This window comes from Theobroma cacao, chromosome 2, assembly GCF_053813885.1.
Source record: "Theobroma cacao isolate CCN51 chromosome 2, ASM5381388v1, whole genome shotgun sequence".
Classification (NCBI taxonomy): domain Eukaryota; kingdom Viridiplantae; phylum Streptophyta; class Magnoliopsida; order Malvales; family Malvaceae; genus Theobroma; species Theobroma cacao.
In genome coordinates, this window is record NC_142640.1 from 7501 (window position 1) to 20475 (window position 12975).

Sequence of the window (12975 nt, forward strand, 5' to 3'; positions counted from 1 at the left end):
GTGGCAGCAGTGGAGCAAAGGATGCCAGGGGCGTAGAGATAGCATCTCAAGTCGAGGAAGAGGAGTTCGTGCAAACTTCAAATCGATTCAGCGTGATGGAAAAACTACAGGAAAAGGAATGCGAAAAACAGGGCAAAACGGCATCGAGGAACAGTCTAAATGCAAGGAAAAACCTCGCTATGAGTGAGCCGATTGATGTTGATGAACGGCAAAAAACTAAAGTTACCGCAATAAAACGAAACGTAGAAATGAAGTCAGTTGCGGCTGGGCAGTGCAGAGACTTAAGCGCGACGGAAACGCCGGCACAGGTAAAGGGCTCGAGTCCAATCGAACCAACTGGAGAGATTTTCGTACAGGTCACTTGTCATGGAAACGGGAGGCAAGGTCAAACCAGAAAAGCAGGAGGGGAAAAGGCAATATCAGAGTTTTCTGCAGTGGGCAGAACAAATACTACTTCTTCTCAAATTGTTCACGGCAAAAGGAGTAAAAAAGATGGTTTCCACAGTGAAAAGGACGAGGAAATGACAGCACCTGCAGATGATGGGACTTTGGTGCAACAAACGGAGCATGAGGGTGCAACGGAGAATTCAAAAAAATGTTTTTTTAAGACACAATTGCAGGTGGCGCCTACACTGCACGAAGAGAGCCAGAGAACCTCAGAAAAGACAGAAAGTCATGCGGGGTCAACTACAGTGGAGGACCAAACACATGCCTCTTTGCGGGAGCTGGATCAAATCGGCTAGCGAATAACAATCATGAAACAAAAATTGAAAAAGAAAGCCAAGCCGGTCTTAGCCAGCTTGATCCCAGTGATGAATGTTGACAATGATAGATTGTCCTTGGATTTTGCTTCCCCTGCAGAAGGTCAGAAAAGTGAAAAGAAAAAACATCATTTACTTGACAAAGGATTGACAAACATAGAAGGGAGCGGTGGCTTAAACATTTCAAGGCCCGATCCAGGTAACTGCGTCTTTAACACAGAAAACAGCTCAATTCCTTCTAATGAAGCTGCTTGTAGTAACCCAGAACAGGAAATAAGAATAGGGACCAACGTGCACCCCCCCATGCAATTCCAACCGGATATCGAGTGCCACGAGTTGGACAATCACCCACGAATCATCAGAAGGAGGAATTCGGATAGCTCTCTCTATTCTCAGGATAATTGGAATTCCATGAATATCTCAGAATATTTGGAAGGAAAAGATGGAGTAGATACAGAAAATTCCATCACAACGAAGAATTCTCCTCACACCCTTCCATGATTAGCTGCCTCATTTGGAATGTGAGAGGAGTGGCAGGAATTGAGGTACAAAGACGCTTGAAAAAATTGAAAATGATGCACAATATAAAATTGATGGTGATCTTGGAGCCAATGGTACATATACGAAGAGCTGAATATTTTCGCAGGAAACTTGGTTTTCACAAAGCGGTAAGTAATTGCTCACACAAAATCTGGGTTTTTTCTTCTGAGGAACTTAGTTACGAAATTCTAAATGATCATGCGCAATTCTTGCATGGGAAAATAACATTGCCATGGCTGTCCCATTCTATTTTTACCTCTTTTGTTTATGCTAAGTGTACTAGACAGGAAAGATTGGACCTCTGGAATAGTCTGCGTTTGTTATCCTTGGATATGCAGGGACCTTGGATGGTGGGTGGTGATTTTAATTCAATTGTTAGTACAGTAGAACGGTTGAATGGAGCTGCTCCCCACGTTGGTTCCATGGAGGATTTTGCTTCAACTCTGTTTGACTGCGGATTACTTGATGCGGGGTTTGAAGGGAACAGCTTCACGTGGACTAACAATCATATGTTCCAGCGACTGGATAGAGTGGTCTATAATCCGGAATGGGCTCAATGTTTTTCTTCCACTCGAGTGCAACACTTGAACCAGGATGGGTCGGATCATTGTCCGCTTTTAATCTCATGTAATACCGCCGGTCAAAAGGGTGCTTCAACTTTTCGGTTCTTACATGCTTGGACGAAACATCATGATTTTCTTCCGTTTATTACAAGAAGCTGGCAAACTCCACTACAAGGCTCGGGATTATCTGCTTTTTGGTTTAAACAGCAGCGGCTAAAAAGGGACTTAAAATGGTGGAACAAACATATCTTTGGGGATATATTTGAGAAGCTACGTCTGGCTGAAGAAGAGGCTGAAAAGAGAGAAATCGAATTTCAACATAATCCATCCTTGACTAACAGAAATCTCATGCACAAAGCTTATGCCAAATTGAATCGTCAGTTGAGTATTGAGGAGCTTTTCTGGCAACAAAAATCTGGTGTTAAATGGTTAGTGGAGGGTGAAAGCAACACCAAATTCTTTCACATGAGGATGAGGAAAAAGAGAGTGAGAAGTCACGTTTTTCAGATTCAAGACTCAGAAGGACATGTATTCGATGATATCCACTCCATCCAAAAGTCTGCCACTGATTTCTTTCGCAATTTAATGCAGGCAGAAAATTGTGATCTTTCCAGGTTTGACCCCTCTTTAATTCCTCAGATTATCTCCTCTGCTGATAACGATTTCCTATGTGCAGCGCCATCACTTCAGGAAGTCAAGGAAGCAGTCTTTAATATTAACAAGGATAGTGTGGCAGGCCCGGATGGTTTCTCATCTCTTTTCTATCAACATTGTTGGGATATCATCAAACATGACCTTCTCGATGCAGTGTTGGATTTTTTTCGAGGGTCTCCTCTCCCACGGGGCGTCACTTCCACAACATTAGTACTGCTTCCTAAAAAGCCAAATGCCTGCCACTGGAGCGAGTACCGTCCAATTAGTTTATGTACTGTCTTAAATAAGATAGTAACTAAACTCTTGGCGAACCGTTTATCCAAAATTCTCCCATCCATCATTTCGAAAAATCAGAGTGGTTTTGTCAATGGCCGCCTTATCAGTGACAACATCTTATTAGCTCAGGAACTTATCGGTAAGATCGATGCTAAATCGAGGGGAGGTAATGTGGTTCTTAAATTGGATATGGCCAAAGCTTATGACCGCTTGAATTGGGAATTCCTATACTTAATGATGGAACACTTTGGATTTAATGCTCATTGGATAAACATGATAAAATCTTGCATCTCTAACTGCTGGTTCTCCTTACTGATCAATGGCTCCTTGGTGGGTTATTTCAAATCTGAAAGGGGACTGCGACAAGGTGACTCCATTTCCCCAATGCTTTTTATCTTGGCTGCTGACTATTTATCTCGAGGACTTAATCATTTGTTTAGCTGCTACAGTTTAGGGCAATATTTATCAGGTTGCCAGATGCCTATTAGCCACATTTCCTTTGCTGATGATATAGTTATATTCACTAATGGAGGTCGTTCAGCCTTGCAAAATATTTTGAGTTTTTTACAGGAATACGAACAGGTGTCTGGTCAGAAAGTTAATCATCAGAAAAGCTGTTTTATCACTGCTAATGGCTGCCCGCTCTCTAGGAGGCAAATCATATCTCACACAACTGGATTTCAGCATAAAACACTCCCTGTCACCTATCTCGGAGCTCCACTGCATAAAGGACCAAAAAAGGTACTCCTTTTTTATTCTTTAATTTCAAAAATTCAAGATCGTATTTCAGGGGGGGAGAATAAGATTTTATCACCAGGAGGCCGTATTACATTGTTAAGAAGTGTTCTTTCCTCCCTCCCGATGTATTTGCTGCAAGTCCTTAAACCACCTGTGACAGTAATTGAGAGAATTGATAGACTGTTCAATAGTTTCCTATGGGGCGACTCAGTTGAAAGCAAGAAAATGCATTGGGCGGAATGGGCAAAAATCTCTTTTCCATGTGCAGAAGGGGGACTTGGCATACGGAAATTGGAAGATATCTGTACGGCATTCACGTTGAAATTATGGTGGAGATTCGAAACAGGTAATAGTTTATGGACACAATTTCTGATAACTAAATATTGCCTTGGCCGAATACCCCACCATATTCAACCCAAGCTTCATGATTCTCATGTTTGGAAACGGATGATCAGTGGTCGAGAAATGGCTTTGCAAAATATTCAATGGAAAATAGGTAAAGGGGATCTTTTTTTCTGGCATGACTGTTGGATGGGAGATAAAACCTTTGGCTGCCTCATTTCCTGAATTGCAGAATGACATGTCACATGTTTATCATTTCTATAATGGAGATACTTGGGATGTGGACAAATTGAAATCCTTCTTGCCTACGGTTTTAGTCGAGGAGATATTACAGGTCCCTTTTGATAAGTCCCGGGAGGACGTCGCGTATTGGACTCTCACTTCGAACGGGGATTTTTCCACTAGGAGTGCTGGGGAAATGATCAGACAGCGGCAAACGTCCAATGCATTATGTTCCTTCATCTGGCACAGAAGTATACCTTTATCGATTTCCTTTTTCTTATGGAAAACCTTACACAATTGGATCCCAGTTGAGCTTCGGATGAAGGAAAAAGGTATTCAATTGGCTTCTAAGTGTGTTTGCTGCAACTCTGAAGAGTCCTTAATTCATGTCCTATGGGAAAATCCGGTTGCGAAACAGGTTTGGAATTTCTTTGCAAAACTCTTTCAAATCTATATCTTGAATCCCCGACATGTTTCTCAAATTATATGGGCATGGTATGTTTCTGGTGATTATGTCAGAAAAGGCCATTTTCGGGTTTTGCTTCCACTTTTTATTTGCTGGTTTTTATGGCTTGAAAGGAATGATGCAAAGCACAGGCACACAGGGTTGTATCCAGATCGAGTCATATGGCGAACCATGAAACACTGTAGACAGTTATATGATGGCTCCCTGCTACAACAATGGCAATGGAAAGGAGACACAGATATTGCGGCAATGTTGGGATTTTCTTTCCCTCCTCAACAGCATGCCTCTCCCCAAATTATTTATTGGAAAAAGCCATCCATAGGTGAATATAAGTTGAATGTGGATGGTAGCTCTCGGAATGGTCTGCACGCAGCTACTGGAGGAGTGCTTCGAGACCATACAGGCAAACTGATCTTTGGGTTCTCCGAGAACATCGGCCCATGTAATTCCTTGCAGGCTGAACTGCGCGCCTTACTTCGTGGACTTCTCTTGTGTAAAGAGCGTCATATAGAGAAGCTATGGATTGAAATGGATGCATTGGCCGCGATTCAATTAATTCAACCTTCCAAAAAAGGGCCCTATGACATAAGGTATCTATTGGAGTCCATAAGGATGTGCTTGAGCAGCTTTTCCTATCGACTTTCGCACACCTTTCGAGAAGGCAACAAAGCAGCAGATTATTTGTCAAATGAAGGACACAAGCATCAAAATCTTTGTGTATTCACTGAAGCACAAGGTCAGCTACATGGTATGCTCAAATTAGATAGACTAAATTTACCTTATGTTCGTTTTCGAGGAATGTAAAGGAGTAGTACTCCTCGTTTATTTTTATGGTTTTCACATAGAATTTTGTAAATGGAAGTGTTCCAATTTTATGACGTTACTAAAATACGATCATAAAATGGAACACTCCATTCTAGGTGCTTTGTATTCTTTCAATTTTAGATTAATGCTTCAATGTAACAGTAAGAAATATCCATCTTCCAGTAGCATCAAAAGTTATGCACGCAAGATGGATTTTCTCACTCTAGGTACTTTTACAATTCAGTCTCAAGCTCATGTAACTTGGAGGTACGGTATATGCCCCCCTCCTTTGTACCCTTTTATCGTTATTAATAAAATTTAACAGGGTAGCTGGGCCCTGCGGGAATTTCCAGTCTAAAACAAAAAAAAAAACCCTAAACCCTAAACCCTAAACCCTAAACCCTAACCCCTAACCCCTAACTCCTAACCCCTAACCCCTAACCCCTAAACCCTAAACCCCTAAACCCTAAACCCCTAAACCCTAACCCCTAAACCCTAAACCCCTAAACCCTAAAACCCTAAACCCTAAAACCCTAAACCCTAAACCCTAAACCATTTACTTAAAAATCCTTAAAAGAATTTTAAAAGGTCATTTTAAGCATTTTTAAGGTTTTTTTTCATGGATTTCAAAAGATTTTTAAAGAGTTTTTAAGGAATTTTAAGGTTGTTTGAAGCATTTTTTAAGGATTTTTGAAGTCTTTTAAAGCATTTTTAAGGTTTTCTTCATTGATTTCAAAAGATTTTTAAGGATTTTTAAAGATGTTTAAAGTTTTTGGAAGCATTTTTTAAAAGATTTTTGAAGTATTTTGAAGCATTTGTAAACCTTTTCTCATAGATTTTTAAACATTTTTAATATCCTTTTAAGCATATTTAAGCTTTTTAAGTGATTTTTGATGAAATTTGAATGATTTTTTTATGTTTTTAAAAGATTTTAAATTTCTTTATATATTTATTACGAATTTCAAGCATTTTTTAAGGTTTTTTCAAGTTTTTTTTTTTTTTTGCTCTTTTTAAGGATGGTTAAGGCCATTTTAAGCATTTTGGAAGGTTTTTTTCATGGATTTCAAAGGATTTTTAAAGATTTTTTAAGGAATTTTAAGAAATTTTAAAGTCTTTTAAAGCATTTTTTAAAGATTTTTGAAGTCTTTTGAAGCACTTTTAAGGTTTTCTTCATTGATTTCAAAGGATTTTTCAAGGAATTTCAAAGATTTTTAAAGTTTTTTGAAGCATTTTTTAAAGATTTTTGAAGTATTTTAAAGCATTTTTAAGGCTGTTTTTCATGGAGTTTTAAGCATTTTGAAGATCTTTTTAAGCATAATTAAGGTTTTTAAGTAATTTTCCATTAAATTTGAATGATCTTTGAAGTTTTTAAAGGATTTTAAATTTCTTTAATTATTTATTACGAATTTTAAGCATTTTTTAATATTTTTTCAAGTTTTTTTTTGGTCTTTTTTAGGATGTGTAAGCTTATTTTAAGCATTTTTAAAGTTTTTTTCATGGATTTCAAAGGATTTCTAAGAAGTTTTTAAGGAACTTGAAGGTTTTGTAAAGCATTTTATAAAGATTTTTGAAGCATTTTGAAGCATTTTTAAGGTTTTCTTCATTGATTTCAAAGGATTTTTAATGATTTTTGAAGGAATTTTAAAGATTTTTTTACATTTTTTAAGTATTTTTTAAAGATTTTTGAAGCATTTTAAAGCATTTTTAAGGCTTTTTTCTTAAATTTTTAAGCATTTTTAAGATCCTTTAAATCATATTTAATGTTTTTAAGTGATTTTCATGAAATTTGGAAGATTTTTAATGTTTTTAAGGGATTTTAAATTTCTTTAATTTTTATTACGAATTTTAAGCAATTTTAAGATTTTTTTCGTGGATTTCAAAGGATTTTGAAGGAATTTTAAGAATTTTTAAACTTTTTAAAAGATTTTGGAAGTATTTTGAAGAATTTTTAATGCTTTTCTAATGGATTTTTAAGCATTTTAAAGAACTTTTTAAGCATATTTAAGGTTTTTAAGAGATTTTTCATTAAATTTGAAATTTATTTTATGTTTTTAAAGAATTTTGAATTTCCTTAATTATTTGTTACGAATTTTAAGCGTTTTTAAGGTATTTTCAAGTTTTTTATGCTCTTTTTAAGGATGTCTAAGTTCATGTTAAGCATTTTTAAGGTTTCTTTCATGGATTTCGAGGGATTTTTAAGGAGTTTTTAAAGAATTTTAAGGAATTTTAACGTTTTTTAAAGCATTTTTGAAAGATTTTTGAAGTCTTTTGAAGCATTTTTAAGGTTTTTTTATGAATTACAAAGGATTTTTAAGGAGTTTTCAAGTTTTTCAAAGCATTTTGTTTAAGATTTTTAAAGTATTTTGAAACATTATTATGGCTTTTTTAATGGACTCTTAAGCATTTTTAAGATCCTTTTAAGCATATTTAAGACTTTTTTCATAGATTTTTAAGTATTTTTAAGATCCTTTTAAGGATATTTAAGGTTTTGAAGAGATTTTTCATGAAATTTGAAAGATTTTTTTTATATTTTTAGAGGATTTTAAATTTCTTTAAATATTTATTATGAATTTTAAGTATTTTTAAGAGTATTTTGAAGTTTTTTTTGCTCTTCTTAAAGATGTTGAAGGTCATTTCAAGCATTTTTAAGGTTTTTTTCTTAGATTTCAAAGGATTGATAAGTAGTTTTAAAGGAAATTTAAGGTGTTTTAAGGCATTTTTTAAAGATTTTTGAAGTCTTTTGAAGCATTTTTAAGGTTTTTTCCATAGATTTCAATGGATTTTGAAAGAGTTTTTAAGGAATTTTAAGGATGTTTAAAGTTTTTGAAATTTTTTTTAAAGATTTTTGAAGTATTTTGAAGCATTTTTCAGGCTTTTTTCATGGATTTTTAAGCATTTTTAAGATCTTTTTAAGCATATTTAAGGTTTTTAAAAGATTTTTCATGAAATTTGAGAGATTTTTTATGTTTTAAAGGATTTTAAATTTATTTAATTATTTATTACGAATTTTAAGCATTTTTAATGTTTTTTCAAGTTTTTTTTGCTCTTTTTAAGGATATTTAAGGTCATTTTATGCATTTTTAAGGTTTTTTTCGTGGATATCAAAGGATTTTCAAAGAGTTTTAAATGAATTTTAAGGAATTTCAAGGTTTTTTAAAGTATTTTTTAAAGATTTTGGAAGTCTTTTGAAGCATTTTAAAGGTTTTTTTCATGGATTTCAAAGGATTTTTAAGGAGCTTTCAAGGATTTTTAAAGTTTTTTAAAATTGTTGAGGTATTTTAAAGCATTTTTAAGGCTTTTTTCATAGATTTTTAAGCATTTTTAAGAACTTTTTAAGCATATTTAAGGTTTTTAAGAGATTTTTTTATTAAATTCGACAGATTTTTTATGTTTTTAAAGGATTTTAAATTTCTTTAATTATTTGTTATGAATTTTAATCATTTTTAACAGTTTTTCAATTTTTTTTTTTTTGCTCTTTTTGAGGATGTTTAAAGTCATTTTAAGCATTTTTAAGGTTTTTTAATCGATTTTAAAGGATTTTTAAGAAGTTTTTAAGGAATTTTCAGGAAATTTAAGATTTTTTAAAGCATTTTTAAAACATTTTTGAAGTCTTTTGAAGTATTTTAAGGCTTTTTTTTAAGGATTTTCAAGCATTTTTAATATCCTTTTGAAGCATATTTAAGGTTTTTAAGAGATTTTTCACGAAATTTGAAAGATTTTTTATATTTTTAAAGGATTTTAAATTTCTTTAATTATTTATTACGAATTTTAAAATTTTTTAAATTATTTTTCAAGCTTTTTTTGGCTATTTTTTAGGATGTTTAAGGTCATTTCAAGCATTTTTAAGGTTTTTTTAATGGATTTCAAAGGATTTTCAAGGAGTTTTTAAGGAATTTTAAGAAATTTTAAGGTTTTTTAAAGCAATTTTTAAAGATTTTTGAAGTGTTTTGAAGCATTTTTAAGGTTTTTTTCATAGATTTTTAATGAGTTTTCAAGAAATTTTAACGATTTTAAAATTTGTTAAAGCATTTTTTAAGGATTTCTGAAGTATTTTGAAGCATTTTAAGGCTTTTTTCATGGATTTTTAAGCATTTTTAAGATCCTTTTAATCATATTTAAGGTTTTTAAAAGATTTTTCATAAAATTGGAAAGATTTTTTTATGTTTTTAAAGGATTTTAAATTTCTTTAATTATTTATTACAAATTTTCAGCATTTTTAAGGTTTTTCAAGGCTTTTTTAACTCTTTTTAGGGATGTTTAAGGTCATTTTAAGCATTTTTCAGGTTTTTTTCATGAATTTAAAAAGATTTTTAAGGTTTTTTGAAGCATTTTTAAAAGATTTTAAAAGCCTTTTGAAGCAATTTTAAGGTTTTTTCATGAATTTCAAAGGATTTTGAAGGACTTTTCAAGAAATTTTAAGGATTTTCAAACTTTTTAAAGTAATTTTTAATGATTTTTGAAGTATTTTGTAGCATTTTTATGGCTTGTTTAATGGATTTTTAAACATTTTAAAGATCCTTTTAAGCATATTTAAGGTTTTTAAGAGATTTTTCATTAAATTTGAAATATGTTTTATGTTTTTAAATGATTTTAAATTTCCTTAATAATTTATTACGAATTTTAAGCAATTTTAGGGTATTTTCAAGTTTTTTTTTACTCATTTTAAGCATTTTTTAAGGTTTTTTTCATGGATTTGAAGGGATTTTTAAGGAGTTTTTAAAGAATTTTAAGGAATTTTAAGGTTTTTTAAAGCATTTTTCTAAGATTTTTAAAGTCTTTTTAAACATTTTTAAGGTTTTTTTTATAGATTTCAAAGGATTTTTAAAGTTTTTGAAAGCATTTTTTTTAAGATTTCTAAAGTATTTTGAAACATTATTATGGGTTTTTTTTTATAGATTTTTAAGCATTTTTAAGATTCTTTTAAACATATTTAAGGTTTTTCTATGGAATTTTTAAGCATTTTTAAGATTCTTTTAAACATATTTAAGGTTTTTTTATGGAATTTTAAGCATTTTTAAGATCCTTTTAAGCATATTTAAGGTTTTGAAGAGATTTTTCATGAAATTTGAAAGATTTTTTATGTTTTTAAAGGATTTTAAATTTCTTTAAATATTTATTACGAATTTTAAGCATTTTTTAGGGTATTTTGAAGTTTTTTTTTTTGCTCTTTCTAAGGATGTTTAAGGTCATTTTAAGGATTTTGAAGGTTTTTTTCTTAGATTTCAAAGGATTTTTAAGTTGTTTTTAACGAATTTTAAGGTGTTTTAAAGCATTTTTTAAAGTTTTTTGAAGTTTTTTGAAGCATTTTTAAGGTTTTTTTCATAGATTTCAATAGATTTTGAAAGAGTTTTTAAGGATGTTTAAAGTTTTTGAACGTATTTTTTAAAAGATTCTTGAAGTATTTAGAAGCATTTTAAGGCTTTTTTCATGGATTTTTAAGCATTTTTAAGATCCTTTTAAGCATATTTAAGGTTTTTACAAGATTTTTCATGAAATTTGAGAGATTTTTGATGTTTTTAAAATATTTTTAAAGTGCTTTCGAGGAATTTTAAGGACTTTTCAATTTTTTAAAATATTTTTAACGTATTTTGAAGCATTTTAAAGTTTTTTTCATGGATATTTAAGTATTTTTAAGGTCCTTTTCAGCGTATTGAAGGTTTTTAAGGGAATTTTAATTTTTCAATTATTTATTAAAAATTTTAAGAATTTTTTATATGTTTTTCAAGGATTTTTAGGGTCTTTTTAAGCATGTTTAAGGTCATTTTAAGCATTTTTAAGGTTTTTTTTATGAATTTCAAAGGATTTTTAAGGTGTTTTTAGGGAATTTTAAGGTTTTTGAGTCATTTTTTAAAGATTTTTGAAGTCTTTTGAAATATTTTTATGGTTTTTTTCGTAGATTTGAAAGGATTTTTAAGATGTTTTCAAGGAATTTTAAGGAATTTAATTTTTTAAAGTATTTTTTAAAGATTTTTGAAGTCTTTTGAAGTATTTTTAACGGTTTTTTTTGGATTTTTAAGCATTTTTAATATCTTTTTAAGCATATTTAAGATTTTTAAGAGATTTTTCAAAGAATTTCAAAGATTTTTTATGCTTTTAATGGATTTTTAATTTTTTTATTATTTATTATGAATTTTAAAGATTTTTTAGAGTTTTTCAAGGATTTTAGGCTCTTTTTCAAGATGTTTAAGGTCGTTTTAAGTATTTTTAAGGTTTTTATCATCAATTTCAAAGGTTTTTTAAGGTATTTTCAAGGAATTTTTTTATTTTTAAGGTTTTTTAAGTCATTTTTTAAAGATTTTGAAAGTCTTTTGAAGTATTTTTAATTTTTTTTATTTTTAGGCATTTTTCAGATCCTTTTAAGCATATTTAAGATTTTTAAGAAATTTTTTAAGGAATTTGAAATTTTTTGATGTTTATATGGGATTTTTAATTATTTATTTCGTATTTTAAGTATTTTGTAAAGTTTTTACAAATATTTTTTAAGCTCTTTTTAAGAACGTTTAAGGTCATTTTCCGCATTTTTAAAGTTTTTTTAATGGACTTCAAAGGATTTTTAGGTTGTTTTCATGGAATTTTAACGATTGTTTAAGGTTATCTAGAGTATTTTTAAGATTTTTAAAGTCTTCTGAAGTATTTTTAAGGTTTTTTCATGGATTTTTAAGCATTGTTAAACCCTTTTAAGCATATTTAAGATTTTTAAGAGATTTTTCAAGGAATTTGAATGATTTTTTATGTTTTTGAGGGATTATTAAATTTTTAATTTTTAATATGGATTTCAATGAATTTTTAAGGTGTTTTCAACGGATTTTATAGAATTTTAAGGTTTTTTGAGTCATTTTTTAAAAATCTTTAAAGTCTTTTGAAGCAGGTTTATAGTTTTTTTCATAGATTTGAAAGGATTTTTAAGATGTTTTTAAGGAATTTTAAGAAATTTAAATATTTTTTAAAGTATTTTTTAAAGATTTTTGAAGTTTTTTGAAGCATTTTTAAGGTTTCTTTTCATGGAGTTTTAAGCATTTTTTAGATCCTTTTAAGTATATTTAAAGTTTTTAAGAGATTTTTCAAGGAATTTGAAAGATTTTTAATGTTTTTTAAGGGATTTTTTATTTTTAATTTTATTTATTATGAATTTTAAGGATTTTTTAAGGATTTTTCAAGGATTTTCAGGCTCTTTTTACTGCTGTTTAAGGTAATTTTAAGCATTTTTAAGGTTTTTTCCATCAGTTTGAAAGGATTTTTAAGATGTTTTGAAGAAATTTTATTGATTTTTAAGGTTTTTAAGTCATTTTTTAAATATTTTTGAAGTCTTTTGAAGCATTTTTAAGGTTTTTTTCATAGATTTTTAAGTATTTTCAGATCCTTTTAGGGATATTTAAAATTTTTAAGAGATTTCTCGAGGTATTTGAAAGATTTTTGTTGTTTTTAAAGCATTGGTAAATTTTTTAATTATTTATTACAGATTTTAAGTTATTTTTAAAGTTTTTTCAAATATTTTTAGGCTCTTTTTAAGAATGTTTAAGGTAATTTTAAGCATTTTTAAAGTTTTTTTTATGAATTTTAAATGATTTTCAGGATGTTTTTAAGGAATTTTAAGGATTTTTTAAAGTTT